Below are 10445 nucleotides of genomic sequence, written 5' to 3'. Positions count from 1 at the left end.
TTATATAACAGCGGGGATAGAAAAAGCAGTAAAAAATTTTGTTACAAGTAACGAAAATAGAGTTTTGTCCTTTACTAATATAAGAACTTTAATCATTATTTACAAGTAATAATTTCAATGATATTTATTCATTTCAAAACTGGTTGCTGCATACGATACAATCAATCGATGGTTAAAACTGATAAAAAAAGCTTGCTACCTGGAATTTCCCGGCTTGACTACACGTGTGTTTAACAACGAAATAAGGAAGTTTTTTATAAAAATTTCTATCGTGACATCTTTTCCTTTGCAAATCGCGCACGTGATGAGTTGCCGAATCTTATTAAATTAAATAAACAAAATCATATTTGTGTAATAACTATAAACTAATGGTTCCCAAACTTTATCTGGTATATCCTCGTACTCTTTCTCATAACAAAAACCTGACCGCGAACACACAACTGAAATAACTCTACACAACTGTATTATATCAAAATTACAAATTTAATTTTGATGTCTGGAAATATTAAATGGTGAGGTAAATATAAAATATAAATAAAACATTTCGATATTTAAAGTAATATTTATTAAAATCACTAGATATAGCTTGCCCGTTTTTGATAAACAAGTATAATAGAGTTAAAATTAAAAAAATGTATAATTTGTTTCTAATTTTGTTATAAATTACCTTATCTTCGATTATTGTATCTATTAAATTTTCATAAACGAACATATTTTTGATCGAAAAAATGAATTATTTATTTCATTTTTAATCATTAAATAGTTATATAATTACGAATAATTATCACTTTTTTCGAAAAAAAATTAAATACATTAAAATTCTATGAAAGAACAAAATAAATTTTAAAATCTCATAATGTATTCAAAATAAATGAAGCACAGAGCCCATTTTGATAATGAGGATGCTTTATGAGGTATTTCCACCGTGCAATGTTTCTCATTACATGTGTTTTACGCATTCTTATATTTCACTTAAGAAGTAAAAATTTATTTACTAACCCAAAAATTAATTTTAGTTTGAAACAGACCCTATCAAAGATACCGCAGGGGACTACTTTCAGAACACATTGTACAGTGTCGTCGAGGAAATTGCGGGATTTTCCGGGTAAAGAAAAAAAATATAGCGTCATTTAACTTTGTTAATACAAAAATTATTGCATAGTCGCATAAGCATCGAACAGCCAGTCAAAGTTTTTTGCTTGACCATTCGGCATTATTCGCAAACACGCGGTAGAAATGACTTCGAGAGGTCTTTTAAAGGTAAATAGACCATGTCTAAGTGTTATAGATGTGGATACAATCCGGAAAATTACTTCAACCAGACTATCCTGGCAAGGACGGAATAAACAACCAAACTATTAGTTTTCAGTATACAAAACTTCGTGGCACATAACTACTCACAAGGTTCTGTACCCTGAAAACAAATAAGCCATTTATGCCTATTAGGAACTGCAAAGAACTGTATATAGTGCTCTTATGAGCCGATATACGATTCTTATCAGTTCCTACGTCATTCGGCAAAAATATAAAAAAATACGAATACTCTCTACCTCCGCCCCATACAAAATCTGTACGGCGTCTAATACGGACACGTGTAATTGTAATATAAATATACTTGACTAGGAAATGTTTAGCCTGCTATGTTGCGGGAGCTTAAATTGTCTTTATGACCACACTTACACGTGTTCGGCCAGGTTTTTCAGGTTGGCCCGAGTGCAGAAATTCGGGAAGTTGTATCATTCAACTTTTTAAAAGTTTCTAAGGAAAATAACAAATTTTTAAAGGTATTTTGATTGCTGTAATTTATGAAGATTAATAATGACGGTTATTATTGATAGTATTCTTTTACTTCCATTTTGAAAACAATGCACAAAAGAAAAATTTTTTGAAGTCATTTGTCTTGCTCAAATGACTGCTACCAAATTAACTTCCTTCATCGATAAAGGACGTACGCCACCAATGGAAAACTAATTAAATTTTAAAATATTTTTATTAAAATTGANAAAAACTTACTCGGTGAAATAAAATATGTAGTGGATGTACCGGTACATACAAAATATTCTTCAATTATATGAATATACTTTTAAAGAAAATTATAATTAAATATAGCTTTGCAAAGTAACGTACATAAAAATATAAAATATTCTTTACTTTTTAAATCTTAAAACAATGCACTTAGTCAAATAGCTCACTACGAGTGGCTAACGAAAGGAATCGAAGACGGTTGCAGAGCGTGCATGCACGCGGACTGCCAAATCCCGAGGGTGCCTAGACCGGTCAATGTCAAATACCTCTTTTGTCGCATCACTAATATACCTCAAAAGACGCGACAGGGCTGTTGTAGATTTTAAACGTTTCTCACCATAGCTGTAAAAATCTAAATATGATAAACTTAATAGATTGTCCGTCTTTTGTCGAACTGGAAAAATTTCTGTCTTTATTACATCTAATACAGTATTTCGAAGAAATCAATCCCCACTGTACTCGGCTATAGATTGGTTCGGTTAAGCTTTTGTTTAAGTAATATTTTGACTCTTTTGTCAGGGTTTTGTTTATGTCCTCAATTTCCTAATCGCTTAATTATTTAACTACTTCTTAAGTAGAAATAAGTCGAAACCAGTTACTTTGTACTCGAATATTCGTAGTCTCGGGAAAAAAATGGAAAGACAAATTTTTACGACAACGGATACATAAATCGTAAATTTAAGGAAAATAAATTCTAGAGCTTTTTCTGTACCTCGTGCATCTCTCTCATTCATTAAATTTAGTTGTAAATGACGCTGTCGAAGTAACGGTTAATTTTTTAACATTATACAAGAATTGTACACGTTTTTTTCTACATCCCCTTAAAGATGGGATGTACGAAATCGTAATATCACTGGTTTAACATCGAAATCCGTGAGTAATATAAAATCGGAGAGCGGAATAAATATATCAAATATTTTAATGGATTTTTTAAACTCCTGTCAACTATACAGAACTATCGTAAAAACATACCAGTAAATTCTTATCGGTTGGGTTAAGTTATAAATCTACTCGTTATTCACGTAATCGAAATATCTAGTGGGCAGGCGGCTAACAGCCCAGAACCGGTCCTTGATAGAATTGGAATCTTTATATGTGTGCAGCTTTCACCCAATGTCGTAGGCTTCCACCGGCTAAACCGGGTGAGTTTGGTGCTCTGTAAAGCGCATGCGCAAATCTGGCTTTTCTTAATCTGAAAATACAGGAGATTCGACTCTGCCACTAATATTCTAATATACAATAACAATTTTTTTCCACGTGTAGTGTAGAAATTTGTAATAAGATACATAATGCGGTTATAATAAAATATTGTGCGATTATTTTCATATAATTAAAATTAATATTTATTTATTTTTTAAAGAATACGAGGGAAGCGGCGCTTCCAACGCTTCTAATGACGACACGCCACTAGCAGAGTAGCTTCTATTGTTAATGAGTTACTTAACTCGTTAACAATAGAATAAAATTACACGAAAAGAACAAATCATCGATTTTGAGTCTTTCGTGTTGTCTTATATTTTTTTATAAGGTTAGATAAGAACTGCATATAAATAAGAAAATTTGCTGGTAAGTACGGTGTCCATACGTCTTTTATTTAAGAGGACGGTCCCTTATTTCCAGGGCTGTGAAGTCGGAGTCGGAGTCGTGGAGTTTTGGTGTTTTAGCCGGAGTTGGAGTCGGAGTCGTCAAAAAATCCGTCGACTCCGACTCCTTTTTACTTACCAACTTGTTATGTATATAAAACAGAAAAGTATTGGAATCGTGTCAAATTTGACCCTCCAAGTTTTTTTTTTTTTTTTACTTTCTTTTGCAAATCTACACGTTTGGAGACCTCCCGAACCCCATCAAAAAAGTCAATAAAAAAGAAAATTTCGCGCGCGCATGTGTGTTGGCGTCTAATTTGTTTAATTTTTTTTTTCTTCTGTTCTGTGATATAAAACATCTCAGAATGGGTAAAGTTTAAGAAACGAAATGTGGCACTGTAGCTTGCGTATAAAAGGGCATTAATAATCTACTGTTAAATTTTAATTCTTAACTAAATGTCGACAGGTTGAAGACTTAAAAGTGTTCATGTGTCATATTTCTTAATGAATATTTTACTCGTTATTAGCGTTCAAAATTTAAAAAAATAAAATATAACTTGTCTCTACCCTCAAAGTAATCTTTTTTTGCTATTTTATAATAGTACGGTAAAACCCGTTATGATGTCCTCGCCTAAGATGTTAGAATGTGCATGGGGACACGATTTAGTTCAACCACTTTGACGCTTAACTCTGTAGCGCTGGACGGCGGAAAGTATATATATAATTATAATAAAGTTACAATAAATTAAGTTAATATATAATTATATATACAGTACCTAATTTATATATAATTAATATATAATTATATGTACAGTACCTAATTTATATATAATACTGTACAGACGATAGTAAACTCAATTTACCTGCCTAAATTTTCCGTAGCGTGGCGCTAGGCAGCGGAAAGTATTTCGGCTGCCCGATGACATTTTACCGAATTATAGGAGTTTTTTTTTACCAGGTTTGTACGGATTCCGTCGCAATTTTTTCGCCGTCTTATAGAAATGATAATTATAGAAACCCGTGTTATAAGGGGGTCCTACTGTACTTCATTTGATGATTTTATACGTATTAGTCTATGCTGCTACATATCAGCAATCACTTACTATCATAAACTGGAAATCGATCTTGCTTTATATTTTAGAAAAGTGTTCATATTATATAATAATATTCCAGAAAACATGTTGCAATCGGAGTTTGTAGTTTCTTGAATATTGGTAATTAGAATAAAAGTAATAATTTTATTTTGGATTCGTGACTTAAATTTAGACGATGAAAGTTTATAATACCCTAAATTAGCGTATTATAAACTTTACAGATTAGATTCGATTCGATGTCAAATGATTACACACATAATTGGAAGTCGCCACAGCAAAAAGTTATAATTTAATGTATAATATTAGATTAACAATATATCCTGTAAAAAATATGTAGTCGCTGTATTAAGCAAGTACCCGAAACTTGGGATCGTATTTTTTAACCCCTTGTAACGACCTAAGGTTTATATAAATTAATATGAGGTACTCGTAATTTTATTCTATTGTAAGTATAATATCATTTATAAAAGTCAATTTAATTTAAAATAGATGAATAACTAATTATTGGATTTAAACAAAAAAAGGCAATTTTCCAACTTTCCTAACTTCCTTCTGTGAGCAAACCTTGAAACTTGTCCAAACGGAAAACTTTTAAAACAGTAAATTATCGATAATAATTGACATGAATCGTTACTTACAATTTCGATCATGAAGTATTTTACAACAATTAAAATTTTTTTTGTAAAAAGTAATGGAAATACGTATTAATTAAAAATCGATTGTGTGTAAACAATAGTAAAAATTATATAAAAATTCCTCGACACTCTCAATAATAATAATAAAATGCTGGTTCTATTCTTGGACTGAAGAAAGTTCAATTCTGAATACAAATAGAGCATTATTTTAATTTATAAACTGAACGTTTTCTTCAAAATAAATAAATTTGAAAAAGTGCGCTGTTTAAACAGAGAAATTTTTTACAATTCTTGCAAATAATGTGTGAAATGAAACACATAAAAAGTGACAAAAAAGTCATAAAAATTACTACTAAAAAGCAACACATGAATCTTTTTACTTCGAAACAAGTTTGAGTGATAAAATATGATTAGGGAAAATGAAGTTCTGTGTCTGCTAGCAGACAACTTAAAAACAAAAAAATAACTGAATTTTTCAATAATAAAAAACAGTTTTACGGTTAAAGTTTTTCAGACAATTTAAATATAAAAATCGAGCAACGAGTTCATTAACTTTTCCTGTAACGTTTGCAATTTGTTAACCTAATTCGTGGATGTATTTTTGTAAGCAAATTAACACACAACATCATTTACAATTCAAGAAAATGTTTGTTTTTTATATTATTACCAATTATCTGCGTTATAAACTACCTGAAGCCGTTCGGCGAGTCTTATCAATTCATCTTAAACCGTCAAAATAAACAATAGCCTATTGTCTTACAAAACAATACATGTAATAAAGTATTGAATGTCGTTTTCCTTACTTTATAATCCTACGATGATGATTGTGACTTTTGATAGCAGTAAATGGAAAAACAAATGCAGTAATTTGGTACATACATATTTATTCAGAAATATGAACATTAATGCACAATTAATAGTCTACATTAACGGCAAATATTTCAAATAGAAATTTTGACAATAAAGATAGATTCGTTTAGCAAACACGTGTCTTAATATAAATAGCTTTATTTATTAGTTTTTAAAAATATTTTTAAATTATAATATTTGAAAAAGAATATAAAAAACAAAGTAATTACTTTTGAATTTTTTGAAGTTTTGTTGAGTGGTTTGTATATTAAGTAAATTTAATCTATTAAGTTTATGTGGTTAGAATTTGAAGTAAGAGCTGATAATGAGTTTCGTGTGTCAAACCTCAAGGAGAGTAAGAATTCACCAAACTAGTATTCGTTATTAGCGTTTAAAGTTGGTTATAAAACTCAATTTAACATTGTAAATGTAGCTTTTGCCATTTTATAATACTTGAGAATATAAAAAATTTTAAAATAAAATTCAGTTTGGTGTTATCTATTAATTAATAATAATTAATTAATAGATAACACCAAACTTAGTTGTAAATTCCTTGTACTCTTTGCATTTTCTGCAAAAAATATTGACAAATATTTATACTTTACGCTGCTCAGGTTGAATTTTTTATAAGAAAAAAATCAAACAAACAATATAGTTTATTCTAAACAATTTTCGATAGTAATTTTTACAGAATTCATTTCTAATAATTTTTAAATTTTTGAGTAAATATAAAAATTTATAATAATTTGTTTGTCTTTTCTGATTATTAATTTGAATAGTGACGATGCTGTACGAAAGGAGAATTTTTTTTTATTGAAATTTTTACAAAATCAAAAGAATCATAAAAATTTTTCTATAGCTATAGATTTTATTTTTAACTCGATAGACCATTAATTAATGACGTGAAGGTGGCAGATAGCGTGGTAGAATACGCGGAACAACGTTATCAGTTCAAATCTAAGACAATGGTTGATAATACGTAAAAGTTTTCCGTGAATTTCTAAATTATTTTTGCTGACGTCGTTGTCGTTTTGCCAGAATGTATGCATAAAACTTTCATTAAAAAATTTATTTCGAAATTTTTAAAGATACTATTTTCATGATTAATTGACGATGATAGTTCTGATTCAATATTAATAATATTAAGAGAAACGTGTGTTTTATATAAATCGTAATAATTACTCCAATGCACCAGAGTAATTCGATACATTTATTTTCGTATAACACTCGATTAATATTCGTATTAAACAATTTTTTTATTATTTAAGTTTCGATGTGGATGAAAAAAATCGTTCCTTTCCCCACACTAATTTTCCATACACAGAAAAACCTGCAAAGATTTTGTATTTCTCGACGATAAAGGTTCTCCGAGTTTATAAATGTATAAATTTGAGGATTGTTTTATGACTGATCGTTATACCTTTTTCTGTGTTATATAACAGCGGGGATAGAAAAAGCAGTAAAAAATTTTGTTACAAGTAACGAAAATAGAGTTTTGTCCTTTACTAATATAAGAACTTTAATCATTATTTACAAGTAATAATTTCAATGATATTTATTCATTTCAAAACTGGTTGCTGCATACGATACAATCAATCGATGGTTAAAACTGATAAAAAAAGCTTGCTACCTGGAATTTCCCGGCTTGACTACACGTGTGTTTAACAACGAAATAAGGAAGTTTTTTATAAAAATTTCTATCGTGACATCTTTTCCTTTGCAAATCGCGCACGTGATGAGTTGCCGAATCTTATTAAATTAAATAAACAAAATCATATTTGTGTAATAACTATAAACTAATGGTTCCCAAACTTTATCTGGTATATCCTCGTACTCTTTCTCATAACAAAAACCTGACCGCGAACACACAACTGAAATAACTCTACACAACTGTATTATATCAAAATTACAAATTTAATTTTGATGTCTGGAAATATTAAATGGTGAGGTAAATATAAAATATAAATAAAACATTTCGATATTTAAAGTAATATTTATTAAAATCACTAGATATAGCTTGCCCGTTTTTGATAAACAAGTATAATAGAGTTAAAATTAAAAAAATGTATAATTTGTTTCTAATTTTGTTATAAATTACCTTATCTTCGATTATTGTATCTATTAAATTTTCATAAACGAACATATTTTTGATCGAAAAAATGAATTATTTATTTCATTTTTAATCATTAAATAGTTATATAATTACGAATAATTATCACTTTTTTCGAAAAAAAATTAAATACATTAAAATTCTATGAAAGAACAAAATAAATTTTAAAATCTCATAATGTATTCAAAATAAATGAAGCACAGAGCCCATTTTGATAATGAGGATGCTTTATGAGTTATTTCCACCGTGCAATGTTTCTCATTACATGTGTTTTACGCATTCTTATATTTCACTTAAGAAGTAAAAATTTATTTACTAACCCAAAAATTAATTTTAGTTTGAAACAGACCCTATCAAAGATACCGCAGGGGACTACTTTCAGAACACATTGTACAGTGTCGTCGAGGAAATTGCGGGATTTTCCGGGTAAAGAAAAAAAATATAGCGTCATTTAACTTTGTTAATACAAAAATTATTGCATAGTCGCATAAGCATCGAACAGCCAGTCAAAGTTTTTTGCTTGACCATTCGGCATTATTCGCAAACACGCGGTAGAAATGACTTCGAGAGGTCTTTTAAAGGTAAATAGACCATGTCTAAGTGTTATAGATGTGGATACAATCCGGAAAATTACTTCAACCAGACTATCCTGGCAAGGACGGAATAAACAACCAAACTATTAGTTTTCAGTATACAAAACTTCGTGGCACATAACTACTCACAAGGTTCTGTACCCTGAAAACAAATAAGCCATTTATGCCTATTAGGAACTGCAAAGAACTGTATATAGTGCTCTTATGAGCCGATATACGATTCTTATCAGTTCCTACGTCATTCGGCAAAAATATAAAAAAATACGAATACTCTCTACCTCCGCCCCATACAAAATCTGTACGGCGTCTAATACGGACACGTGTAATTGTAATATAAATATACTTGACTAGGAAATGTTTAGCCTGCTATGTTGCGGGAGCTTAAATTGTCTTTATGACCACACTTACACGTGTTCGGCCAGGTTTTTCAGGTTGGCCCGAGTGCAGAAATTCGGGAAGTTGTATCATTCAACTTTTTAAAAGTTTCTAAGGAAAATAACAAATTTTTAAAGGTATTTTGATTGCTGTAATTTATGAAGATTAATAATGACGGTTATTATTGATAGTATTCTTTTACTTCCATTTTGAAAACAATGCACAAAAGAAAAATTTTTTGAAGTCATTTGTCTTGCTCAAATGACTGCTACCAAATTAACTTCCTTCATCGATAAAGGACGTACGCCACCAATGGAAAACTAATTAAATTTTAAAATATTTTTATTAAAATTGAACTTAAAACAATATTTAAAAAAACACCACAAAGACAAACACTTTCCCTTTAATTTTCACAAATGTAAATCATAGATAAATGTTCCACGCATGAAGAAATCCCGAATTTTTTACGCATGAAAAATGAAACTACAAAGTTAAGTACATATTCAGTAAATAAGATTCATTTGTAAAAGAAATAAAGCCATCGTTTGTTTCTTGATAGTCAAATAAAATAGAGTCAAACATCTGAACGGCGGAGAAAATTAAGAATAGCTTTTTTTAAGGTTACTTCGTTTTTATGGTTGTTAAAAAAAAAGAAACGTTTCGTTATATTTTAGTCATATTTATTCCATAATTATAGTAAAATTAATTATGGAATAAATTGAAAGAAAGTTTTATATAAATTTTATTAAATTATTTTAAGTAATTTCGAAAGATTTTAATAGCGACGAATTTATTTAACCGAAATTTATTAAAATATTGAAGTGATTAGCTACAAGAACGAATCGTATTTTTAAACATTTATAGTTGTTAACTACAACAATAGTTATTTCATTCGTACAGTAATTATATTTTATGTACGTTTTTTAAATTCATTTTTATATAGTCGTATATCAGATGAGATTCTGTTAGAATTTATTTTCTATTAATATGCAAAGTCCATTTGAACAAGTTTTCGACAGAAAAAATAACAGAAACAATGTAACAAAGACTAGCTTCAATTGGTTAATTTCAAAACAAATCGTCCAATCAGACGTAGAACGGCGAAACTATATCACGTCACACAGAATAATTACACTTTATATAAAAAACTGATTTTCTACTTAGAATTTTCAATACTTGAG

The sequence above is a fragment of the Centruroides sculpturatus genome, unplaced genomic scaffold (genome assembly GCF_000671375.1).
Source record: "Centruroides sculpturatus isolate CEXI.00-Female unplaced genomic scaffold, Cexi_2.0 scaffold288, whole genome shotgun sequence".
Classification (NCBI taxonomy): domain Eukaryota; kingdom Metazoa; phylum Arthropoda; class Arachnida; order Scorpiones; family Buthidae; genus Centruroides; species Centruroides sculpturatus.
The sequence above is the reverse complement of the archived record's forward strand: the minus strand, read 5'-3'. Positions refer to the sequence as shown.